The sequence below is a fragment of the Schistocerca nitens genome, chromosome 7 (genome assembly GCF_023898315.1).
Source record: "Schistocerca nitens isolate TAMUIC-IGC-003100 chromosome 7, iqSchNite1.1, whole genome shotgun sequence".
NCBI classification, from domain to species: domain Eukaryota; kingdom Metazoa; phylum Arthropoda; class Insecta; order Orthoptera; family Acrididae; genus Schistocerca; species Schistocerca nitens.
Genome location: NC_064620.1, coordinates 409,855,877 through 409,869,229, shown reverse-complemented (window position 1 = coordinate 409,869,229; position 13,353 = coordinate 409,855,877).

Sequence of the window (13,353 nt, the reverse complement as noted above, 5' to 3'; positions counted from 1 at the left end):
ATGATCTAACGTAACTGTAACTGGTTCTCAATAAGTATCTGACATATCATGTTTCTGTTTTCATATGACGGTCAATCACCACTGTAGCATTAATTGGGTAATTTATTTCTGCGCCAAATTTTCTTCCATAGCACCTCCTAAATCATACAGTAACATGAAGCATAACCAATAAGAAGTTTTATTTCATTGTAGCTTGTATGTTGTACAGCATATTTCCTTAGTTCGTATTAAAAAAGACGAAGTAAATATTCCAGAATTCGAATCAAGAACAGCTACCAACATGAGTAACTTGGAAGTAGATAACCTCGGAGTAGTGAAGCAACTTAAATCTCATAATAAAACAAGTCTTCCGGTCCAGGCTGTATAACAAGTGGGTTCCTTTCAGAGTAAGCTGATGCAATAGCTTCATATTAAACAATCACGCTCCACGAAAGAACCGCTCCCAAAGACTGGAAAGCTGCGGAGGTCACATTAGTATTCAAGAAAGGTAGTAGGAGTAATCGACTAAAATACAGACCCGTATCATTAACATAGATATGCAGCAAGATTTTGGAACATACATTGTGTTCCAACATGATGAATCACCTCGAAGAGAACGTTCTATTGACACACAGTCAACACGGATTTAGGAAACATCGTTCCTGTGAGACACAGTTAGCTCTTTAGTCATATGAAATGTTGAGTGCTATCGACAAGAGATTGATTCCGTATTTCTAGATTTCGAGAAGGCTTTGGACACTGTACCACACAAGTGGGTTGCAGTGAAATTGCATGCTTATGGAATCGTCTCAGTTATGTGACTGGTTTCATGATTGACGGAAAGTCATTGAGTAAAACAAAAGTGATTTCTGGCATTCCCCAAGGTAGTGTTACAGGCCCTTTGCTGTTCCTTATTTTTAGATTGTTTGCAGATGATGCCGTCGTTTATGGTCTAGTAATGTCGTTAGAAGATCAAAACAAATTGCAAAGCGATTTAGAATAGATATCGTTATGGTGCGAAAATTGGCTGGCCCTAGATAATGAAAAGTGTGAGGTCATTCATATGAGTGCTAAAAGGAATCAGTTAAACTACAGTTACACAATAAATAGTCAATAAAAATGCCGTAAATTCAACTAAATACCTAGGAAATAACATTACGAATACTTAAATTGGAAATAACACATAGAAATGTTGTGTGGAAGGCAAACCAAAGACAGCGTTTTATTGGCAGAACACTTAGAAAATGTAACAGATCTACTAAAGAGACTGCGTACACTACGTTACTCGGTCCGCTTTTGGAGTACTGCTGCGTGGTGTAGCATCCTTAACATATAGAATTAATGGAGTACGTCGGGGGAGTTCAAAGAAGAGCAACATGTTTTTTATCATCGCGAAGTAAGGGAGAGAGTGTAACTGACATGATACAGGATTGGTGGGGATCATTAAAACGAAAGCGTTTTTCGTTGCTGCGGAACATTCTCACGAAATTTCAGTCACCAACATTCTCCTCCGAATGCGAAAGTATTTTATTGACGCCGACCTACATAGGGAGAAACGATGATCATAATAAAATAAGGGAAATCAGAGCTCGCACGGAAGGCTATGTATGTCCATTTTTTCCGCGCTGTTCGAGATTCGAGTAACAGAGAATGACTGTGAAGGTGGTTAGATGAATCCTCAGCCAGGCACTTAAAACTGGTTACGAATAACCATGTAGATATAGATGTAGAAAAGACTGAAAATGCGGAAGACTGCCAGTCAGTTTATTCCAGAAGCTACAGTTGTGTAACGTCATTCTATGGGTCTACCAGTGAGCGTTATTTATATGTAGCGTTTATATACAATATTATGTCACAGTAGAGGTGAGGCCACGGAACATCAGGTAATGGGGCGAAACCGGCACAGCGTACCAATATTTGCCTTCACATTTAGCGCGTGACCCGTCTCCGTGCCGTGGTCGCAAACGCATGCCTGTGTGATGGCACTCGACTCGATGGTAAGTCGGTTCGTATCTTGGTGGAGCAAAATTTTCGCTGGCAGTGTTTAGCCGGCAAGGGAGAAGATGTGGTGGCGTAAAGGTGGTGGCAACTTGTCTTTGTGATAATGTCCTGATTAAATTCAAAACCTCTCTGCAGTGTCTCATGAATTGAAGGCTTGTGACAATATTGGATATGATCCGTCCATCTGAAGGGAGCGTTCAGCTCGGCATCTCCCTTGGTGCTACTGGTGATTAGAGTACCTACACCAGGTTTCACATTCTTCCTTCCCATCACCAATAACAACAAGAGCCATCACTGTACAAGTACTCATAATAGTCATCCGTAAGAAACAGATACACTCTTGACACTTCGTAACATGTCAGAGGACAGCAACGACGGATCACCTCCACTTGGGCTTTACCGTGGGCAGCGATGCAAGATTCCCGTGCATCTGATCCCTTGTGGTCATTTCCTGTGCATGGGACCACTTTGACTTTTGGTTTATCCTGTCCTGCCCTAGTTACAAGATTCAGTAAAAACTACTATGGCTGTCGTATCGCTTCAGTATCCTCTCCAAGAACTTTCGAATGGCAGTGAAAAAAAAAAAGAAAGAAACCATAGTTCCATTTCCAAAACAAAAATTCCTTTTGCATGTCAGCATAGTTGCATGCGTAGACCAAACGAAGAAATACTCAAACCCTTTGAGAATAATCACACGTACGCTGTCTGCAACATTTAGCAGAAATATTTGAGATTTACTGTTAGGGTCGGGATCCAGACAGTGAATGCAAGTTAATACCACGGTTCCCAGCGTCGCATCAGGACGTCGAGATATTGTAAGTAAAATGGAACTGTCAACTAGCCTAGTACGAAAAAATATACTGTCAACTACGCCAGAGGAAGGAAGATCAGAGTTTAACGTCAAGTGGATGTTGGGGTCGTTAGAGACTTGGCACAAGCTCGGATTGGACTAGGAAATCGGTTGCGTCCTTTTCAAAGTTACCATCCCGTCGTTTACCGTAAGATAGTTAGGGGGACCATCACAAACCTAGGTGGATGGCAATTCAAAGCCTGCCCGTCTCGAATCAGAGAGTAATTTGTAATACATATACATCATTACTCTGAGATTCACATTTAGGCGCGTGACAGAGGGTTCATAGGATCACTTTCAGACTATTTCTCGAATGTTCCACTGTCTAATAGCACCTGGCAAAATGAACATATACATCTTTCTGTGAGGGCTCTGAATTCTCTTACTTTATCACTATGGTCGTTTCTCCCTACGCACGTGGGAGTCAAAACACTATTTTCTCATTCGGAGAAGAAAGTTACTGGCTAAAATTTTGTAAATAGATTTCGCCGCAAACAAAAATGCCTTCATTTTAATGATTGCCATCCCAACTAGTCTATCTTGTCCGTGACACTCTCTATCCTGTTTAGTGACAGTGTAAAATGAGACACAATCCTCTCTGGTAAGGATCCCACCACTCGCAGCTACGTCTAGAACGGCTCACATTCGCTTATTGTATGCGATTTATTTTGCAGAGGCATTGCACTTTCTCAGAACAAATTTAAGTCTTTCATCGCCTTCCTTAACAACTGATTTTACACTTTCTCCCATTCGAGTCCAGTTCACTCATTCAGCTTCTGTCCCATTATTCTGATGCATTTAGAGCGATACAGCACACGAAATTCAAAGATAACGTACGTTTCGTTGCAATATTCATTAACGACTGTACACAGATCAGTACATTTTTTTATCTTAACCCACTCAGTAGATGGAACATGAAGCTTCACTAGGGAGTGGCTGCTTAGAGGTTCGCTGCTTCGCACCATTCTTTTTTCCCTGAAACCCTTTTCGTACTTCTTACAATTATACCGAGATACGATTTATCAACGTCTGCAGTTAAACTATTATGTTTCATCACATATACCTTTTTGTCAAAAACTGATATAATGTCCTTGGAGATAATGCGCAACCAGTGGTTATAAAACAGAGTCCTTTCTTTTAATTTTGTGGAATGACAGGTTTCGTTTCAAATTACTCAGACCTACTCTATGAGTCACAATAGTAGCCTCTCCAATACCAGCAAATTTACATCCAACGTCACGTCCGGTATTTTATCCTGTGATATAAGTCGTAAATTTTGCTCCGCAAATCAATACTAAAATTCAAATGTTACGTAACAGGACAAAATAGTGGACTATTTTATCCTGTGACGCTGCTCGTAAATTCTGCTGATAATTGGACGGATTACCATCCGAGGATGGTTCATGTTGCACCGAAACCTCTCATAACAAAATTTAAAAGGATTAAAAACAATAAAAACTAAAGATGCAATAACGACGGACAATAAAATATTTGCTTTTTTTTCCCTCCACTGTGACGAGGTTTCAAGAAAGTAAAATATGTCATAAAACTACAATACGTATTCACAAAAAGACAGATATGCTTTTCCACTTATCCCAAATAGAATGATCCTCGTACATTTACAAAAAGTAAAAATTGTAAAACACGTGTTCATGTAAGACGTCTGCTAAACCTGTCACAAACACACAGAAGTATACACTCTGAAATAAAAAATGGTTCAAATGGCTCTGAGCACAATGGGAGTTAACTGCTGAGGTCATCAGTCCCCTAGAACTTAGAACTACTTAAACCTAACTAACCTAAGGACATCACACACGTCCATGCCCGAGGCAGGATTCGAACCCGCGACCGTAGCGGTCGCGCAGTTCCAGACTGTAGCGCCTAGAACCGCTCGGCCACTCCAGCCGGCTGAAATAAAACGCATAAGATAATTCTTAGACTATTGTAGCCATATATCATTGTAGTACATCGTCAGGTTAACAGGTATTCTTATTTCTAGTATTGATTCCCTGTAACGAGATGTTAATATGAAAAGAGAAATATTATTAACTACAAATTTCATTAGGTATTATAATATACTGGAAAGAAGTCGTCAGTGTAATGGATGATCAAAAAACTTTCGTTCGATTGTCTAGCTGAAGTGTACATGCAAGGTAGTGCCACGCCAATGCAGGTATACAAGCACCGACATGTGCACAAGGAGTTAGCATGGCATTTGAACGGAAACTTTCTGATCGCCCCCTGCAACCCAAATTCCTTGGATAGGGCACAAAAAATAACTCATATTACACGGTTTAAGACTCTAAAAACCCTAGAGAAAGGTCTCGTACGACACTGTACAATGAAGGTTAGCGAAGAACGCTAGCCTTATTTTAATTTTCATATCACTTACCACTGACCACCGCAAGATCAAAATGCCATGTGGTGGCGTTGCGGGTATGTGACACGATAAGAGAAGTTAATAAACGGAGGAGGGACGAATGGGAAATGATTCTAGCAAAGAAACGGGTTGCAAGTGGAAAAATCACTGACATGACGACTTTGATAAAAGGCAGGTTTTTATGGCCTGACACCTGGGAACGAGCACATCGGATACGGAGAAGCTACGCTGCTGTTCATTTGCTACTGTCGTGAGCCTCTGTGGAAAGTTGTTGAAGGTCAAGTGAAACCACAAGTAGGCGACTAGGTGTTGTTTGTCCACGCCTTATTCAGCACGTGGAGGACGATAGCTTTCCAACCCATTAACCCTTTGTTGCCTGTTGATACAATACCACCTCTTTCGATCCTTGTTTATTCTGATTACACACATATTTCCCACGCTCTAGGCTGATGATACGTTTAAGTACATGTTTATCTTGAGTTGGAAACACTTCAATGCCTCCTGGATCTCGTCTGCTAGTCAAGGAGTACATTTGTATAATCTTTGGTGAGAGCTGAAGGTTTGCTTCAGATAGACCGTATTTGTTTTGTTTACTGCCATGCAAGTGTTAGCAATTTTTGTGTTTATTAGAATAGACACGATAAATTGTAAGTTCTATTTTCTTCTCACGCAGCTCTTTTGCTAAATCTGCAGGTTTTATTTATGAAATAAGGCGAAAACCACGCTGTAGTCCAGAGGACTGTCTGGTCGTATGTGCATTTTTCGTGTGCGGCCACACAAACGTGGATTCTCGTTTGCTTTGATATTTTTCTCTGTATTTCGCTAGCTGTGTCGATGATGTTGCATAAGGGTCATGTTTCTTTTAGTGTCAGCCTGGACATCATCATTGTAAATGTTGTTTCACAGAGAAGTGCCACTTTTAGGGCACTGGCAATATTGACAACTGACGGCATCTTGCTACTCTTCTAAACGATTTGCCAGGTGATAATGGCGTTAGGACGGAGGGGACGATGAAGACAATGATACTGATATAAATGATGCTAATAATCCGGCATGATTTAGGAGTTGACGTGATTTTTGAAAGACGCTTTAGGTTCTAATGAAATTTTTGAAAGAGTTTCAATGGAATGTGCACCACTGCAGCTCGAAATAAATTTATCTGAGAGAGTAAATAAATGTGAAAAACAAGTGATTAATGAATGGTTACATGAAAATCTTCTCAAAAGTTGAACGATATCTGAGACTAAAGTTGGCAAAAGGTGGAGGAAACGTAGATGATTCGATTACTTTGTTCAATGGAAGGAAGACTGTGAAACAATGCAATTCAATGAAGCCTGTACAATGTGGTTACAAACTATTGCATAGTCCAGGCCTGAAATGATGCATTATTGCCTTTGCTTTTTATCAGGCGGGGATGGAAGCTTTGGAGAGTTAATCTGAAAAGTTTTTGTTAGTTTAGCTTTAGGTTTTTCGAAGAAGTTTTGGAGCAAAGCATGAGACCGAACTTCGATAACTTTTCTACTTACGTTTTCCTTCCTGGAGCACAAAAGTAAAGATTTTGTATGTAGCATAATGGGGACATATATGAAAAGTTTTCCATCAGGCCTTTCATCCTCTAAGGAAATAAAAAGAGGCGACTTTCATTGTAGGTTGTGATTATCTGAAATTGGGGTACTTCGTTGAAAGGCAACAAAATTGTATGTCTGACATCCAGTTACCATGGAACAGAAGTAACATTTGTCTCCGGAAAGCAGGAGGATGGCATTAAAATCAACATTCTCTGCTCTTCTGTAATAAAGAACTAAAGTTGTAATATCGGATTTGCAAACTAATCTGAAGACAGTTCTGCTTATGGGCTGGGAAGAAGATCCAAAAGTATTTGTAACTGCTTATGAATCGTACTGTGAACGGATCAGAAATATTTCACTTCTGGAGTTTAGGATAAAAGTTGCTCATATGACAGGTGAACGCAAAACATATCAATCTCAGAGCTACAAGCCAAGTTCCGACAGAACACGCAACAAAAGGAAGAAATTTGTGCCAGGGATGTAATATTAGGAAATAAAGGTATTAATTTTGTCACTTTTGCAGTAAACAGAGGAAGATTTGATGTATATAATATAAAAATGATCGGTCTGAACCAAACTCAAAATGTTAGTTTTGTGGAGCATTTCTGTGCTACAACGAAATTGCAAATATTTTTGCTGAACTCCATTTAGTAACTGTGCCATTACCTTCCTGATGTTCACCGGCTTCAAATGGCTCTGAGCACTATGGGACTCAACATCTTAGGTCATAAGTCCCCTAGAACTTAGAACTACTTAAACCTAACTAACCTAAGGACATCACACACACCCATGCCCGAGGCAGGATTCGAACCTGCGACCGTAGCAGTCCCGCGGTTCCGGACTGCGGCGCCAGAACCGCTAGACCACCGCGGCCGGCTGATGTTCACTGATTTGTAGCCGTAGTGCATTAGAGCACGTTTGAATTCGTTACTTAGGAAAAGTGCTGTACTGAGAATTGTTGCTCGGCAAGCAACTGGATAGCTAGGTGGTACTTAAAAGTACCACGTTCGTAACACAGTAAAAAAATAGAACCAAAATTCTGAAAAAAAGTCACTGTTGTATTGCTATTATTTAACGCTGTTATCTACGTCCACAACTCTGACGACAGAGTGCAATGATGGAGTAGGAATAATTGTTTCGGAGCACAACGTTCAGCGCACATTGTCGAACACGTGGCTCCTTAGCAGTGTACACCCGTGTGTTCCCACGTTGATCGACCGACATCATGAATTATGGTTGCGATGGACACGGAAAGTCGACAATGGACCGTGGATCAATGGAAATGCGTCACCCGGTCATATCCGGACGTGTCACTAATCCGGCGAACGGCTGTTCGAAACAGGTACCCCTGCCACAGTCGGAGACTGTGGGGTATATTAACCTGGTCCGCCTGTGGTAGTAGTCGAAGGCATAATGACAGTTGTGAACAACACGAGCATTATAGACGACCACGTGCATAAAAAAAATGGCTCCAAGGACTATGGGACTTAACATCTGAAGTCATCAGTCCCCTAGAACTTAGAACTACTTAAACCAAACTAATCTAAGGACATCACACACATCTATGCCCGAGGCAAGGATTCGAACCTGCGACCGTAGCAGCAGCGTCGTTCCGGACTGAAGCACGTAGAACCGCTCGGCCACAGCGGCCGGCACCAAGTGCATCCTTTCATACTTGATGTTGATGCGTCTTCCAGCAGGACAAGTGTCGTTATAAGAAGGCCAGAATTGTGCTACAGTGGTTTGAGGAACATTACAGTGTCTTGACCACAAAACTCGCCTGATCTGAACTCGATGAACATCTGGGACGCCATCGGGCGCCAGCTTAGCGCCCACAATCCAAAGGATTTGCGTGACATGTGCATTGTCATCTATTGCTACAGACTTCCGGAAACTTACCAAAAACTTTAAATAAAGTCGTTTTGGGTATTAGCCCTACACACTAAAACAAGTAAAATGCCGAAGTTTCGATAGACTTTGCAGCGATCATTTTCAGATTAGTCGCCTGAAGAGGTCCGCTGCAAAGTCGCTCGAAACGCCTGCATTTTAATTGGTTTAGTGTCTCACAAAGGCGCGGCATAATACCCACATTAAATTTACTCAGACTGGAACTGTGGAAGCCCACGAACTTACACTACCAAGCCTTGTTGAATCCACGGACGCGGACATACTACTGTATTGCTTTACAGAGATGGACCAGCACATTACGGACAAGGTGGTAATAATGATTTTGCTTATCAGTGTATGTCTGATAACATCCGCGTTACTAATAAAGATTTATTGAGACGCTTCAACAATCGTCGGGCAAACGTGTTAGTTGTGATAGTGTGATATGCAAAGTGTGCGTGGTACTGGATGTTAAATCAGTCTCTGTCCGAACATTCCAGTCTGTCATTCCGTGTGGGAAGGAGCGGCCCCACAAAAAATTACGTTACGGTGCAGTGTCGAAATAAACGAGAAAGGGGTCGTGTCGACAGTCCCAGATAAAGCTTCCGGGTCAATGTGCACAAGTCAAGTCCAAAGCAGACACCAACAGTGGCACTGCAGCCATTGGAATCACGTCGGTCTGGGAGACAAGCAGGTCACTTGACGTAACTACAACCGTCCCTCGGTGGATGCGTGAATGCGTTCCCCATTCACGTAAGTGCCCTTAAGGAAACCACACCCTGCCTATCTAACCCATGTTAATTTAGGCAACTATTTGACCCGTTACTGAAAAAACTACATGATGCAGGACCTTAATATTTTTACTGTATGCTACATGATGCTAATAGAGTCAACTGTACTAAAATCTACTTTATCCATTTTATAGCTTTTAAGAAATACTTTTTTTAAATTTATTAACAAGAAATATTAAGTTTTTTATGCAGAAAATATTTTTTGTGAACTTGCTAATGGGGGAATATTAATGAATGTAGTACCAGAGGTGGCTTTTTATGTTATGCAGAGTCTCTGAAAATTTCATTCATTTATCTATGATAGTTTCTGATGTAATGGGGCATATTTACTGAAAATTTTAGTTTCCAGGAAATTGACTTTAAAGAAAAAAACTTTTGAAATCTGTTACTTACAGTTAATTAAAACTGTCCTGCTGCATATGATGGACCTTCTTTGGCCTCTAGCAGGTCTTCCAGCTTCTTTTTCACCTTCCTGGATGTTTGTCTTGCTTTCTTGGCCATATTAAATGCAGACCAGTCTGCATCGGCTATCCTCATTTTATCGCAATGTTGCAGCTCAGTGATCATATTTTCACCAGGATTGATTCCCAGCTTTTTCAGTACCCAACACTTTCCAATATTACCACAACTGAATGTAATAACAGCATCATGAACTCATAGTTCCATTGTATGCATGCCTACAAATACAGTTTTAGTTAGGCGGTTCCAAATTATGCATTCATTTGGGTTCTGTGTCTGCCCATGCAGACATTTCCTTATAAGGTCAGGATGAGCCAAGTCTCTGGAAACTGGTTTAATTGCTGTAATAACAACAGCAGGAAGAGAATGCTGGTGAGAATAAGATTCTACAGTTGCCTGAGCCCTATTATATTTGCACCACGAATTTTCTCCTGATGGACACAATCCGTGACATGGCTTATCATCAGTAGAGGACTTATGGAAGAATATGGCCCAAACATCTTTCTTCATTGCCTCCAGATTTTCTTTATTTCTCCTGATTCCCTGCCAATAGTATACCTGCAAGTTTTCTATTTGAGTTTTGGTTAATCGACCCTGTCCAGTCAACAACATTCCATCTTCTAATTTTTTTCCTCTGATATCAACAGTTCGTTTTCTCAGCCTTGTTCCCAAATTTTTTGAACATGGCCTACACATTATATTTTGCTAATAATGGCATTTCCATATGGCTTAGAGTTTACCACATTGTTATATGCCTTACTGTCATCATCGCCTAAATATTTGGTGTACCATACGCCTCTTGTTTCTACGGAGTGATGAAATATTGGTTGTACTCCATGAACTTCCATACCACCACTTATCCTCTAAAATCAGCCACACAGTTGTGTTATTTATGTTCATTGACTTTACAACATTTCCAATATTTAGACATTATATCCACATCTAACACTTTATCGGTGTCTACAGTCGTGGTAGCCACTACTCCATTCAGAGAAGTATGTCCTCTTTTCTGCCAACTTCCATCAAGTGCAAGTGCAATATCCGAACATCCATCATTTTCTTCCACTTTTTCCCTAGCAGCAAGTTTCATGCTTTCCTCACTGACCTCACATACAGCTTTATCTAATATTGCAGTCGGTTTTTCAAATTTATTTGGTGGTTGATGGAAGTTCATCACTTAACAAAGTGTTCTCCCTGCAGCTACGCCCTTGCCAATGGATCGTAAGGCATAAACTAATCTAGTATTGATTTCATAAGGGCCACTTCCATCTGGTTTTGAAGAACTCATAAATGAAATCACAGCTGAGCATTTAGTGCAAATTATATCCAAAACAATTGCTAGGTCTTTTCTTCCACTGGCACTCTCACAAATTTTCTCACTCTGTGACTCACCACTCTGTCTACATTGTACAAATTTAGAAATTACATCGGATAATATTCTAAAATTTATAATAATGTTACTGCACCCCTTGTCACTTACAGTAAATTTGTTGTAACTCTCTCGAAATGGTGAGAGCTTCTTTGATGATGCACTTGTTGAGGAATTACAGTTAGAAACTTCGTTGCCAGGCGACATAACGCCTTGCACAGAAAGCTTTCTAAACTTGTTTCCTAAACTGTCGGTTCTTGAAAATACCTTTACTTTCCGTCATCTTCAATAAACACAACAAAACACAAGTAAACAAGCACTGCAAACGTAAGTATAACAACTACTCGCAATCACACTTGAACAAAACTAACCGCGTGCTTGAAAGCGTGTTGTTTACAAACAGCAGAAACAAAAGAATATCGACCGTTGCATTCCAAGGACAGCCAACACACTCGGGAGTAAAAAAAAATCCCTAACGTGCAATGTAGGGGATATAAAGATCTCAAATATATGCAGAAAAGTGGGTGACAAAAAAGTGGGCGTGGCACATAGACACTCATGGTAGGAAAATGCTCTTTAAATGTTCGAAAACAATTTTTTTCAGCAAAATCCTTTTCAGAGTTCGTAAATAACACCTGAATCTATCGAAATACAATGGAAACCAAAAATCGAGTTTTTTCGACCTGAACCACGGTGTGGTTCACCAGCATCTACATTTACAAAAGGTTTCATGTTAGCTTTTCACTTATATACTTCACAGACTACTACAAAGTGCCTTTGTACCTAAAACAGACATTCCCTATTCGCACATGGAGCGAGGGACGGATGCCTGTATCTACCTGTAGGCTCGTTTATCTCATTTATCCTGATGGTCCCTGTTCAATATGTTCGATGTAGGAAATAGGAACGTTACATAGTTTTCCTCGAATCCCAGTTCTATAAACTCGCACAAAATGGTTACCGAGACAATGTTGTCTTTTCCTTTACCGATTTCAATTTGTTTCACATTGCTTAGTATCTGCAATACGCAAAACTATTCCAGCGCTGACGGCTAGTTTATGAATTCTTTCGATGTCTGGTGCTACGTCCACTTTATAAATATTGCTAAGGAACAATATTTTAATATGGGCTTCATTAGAATTCTCTCAGCACATTTAACTCTTTCGCTAACCTTACGTGCCACTCAGTTCATATATTCGTACCATTTGCGTTTTATTTTGTAGTATTACTCTCAGTTTACCATAATATGAGACTGGCTCCAGAAGTTTACCACTGATTTTATAAGCGGGTGCTGTCAACTTCTTTGTCTTGCCCGAGGACTTTATATTGCATATACTCATATTGAAAGAGTAGTACTATTTAGTCATATAACTGTAAATATTACGTAACTAGATTTGTACTTCATCAACATTGTCCAGACACTATACTTACTTTCGTTTGCGAATAATCAGAAGCACTGGCCACCATAACTGAGTTACAAAAGAGTCAGTGAAAATACTGAGATCGAAGATTTCCGTGACTACAGTCTCTTATTTTCTCGGACTTCTTGCGGCGTCAATTCTGGCTACGAGGCAGTTCCGTAAGTAATGCAACAAACTTTTCTTCTTGGCCAATCTCGGTTGAAAAAATGAGCAATTTGTTGTGCGACGTCGTGGAATATTTCCCTCTTCATCTGCTATAGTTTCATGAAGTATCGCGAGTGACGGCGCTATACGTAGCCTTCAAAGAGGCATCAGAGCTGTCATTGAGTTTCTTTTGGTAGAAAACCAGAGCATCGGAGGTTTTCATAGGAGCTTCCAAAATGTCGACAGAGACCTGTAAGTGAACAAAAGCACGGTAAGGCGTTGAGGGAGGCGCCTATCATCATTGCAACAAGATCGCACAAATCTGTCCGATCTCCCGCGTGTCGATCGACTGCACACAGCTACACACATTAAAAAAAGTTTTGCATCACCCCAGTTCCCAGAACTCCTGAAGATAGACGTTGACTGTGGATATTGTTATACAGACACAGTCCCTTTGACTGTTCAGAGATGTCACAAAACACGCCCAAAGTTGTAAAAAACAAT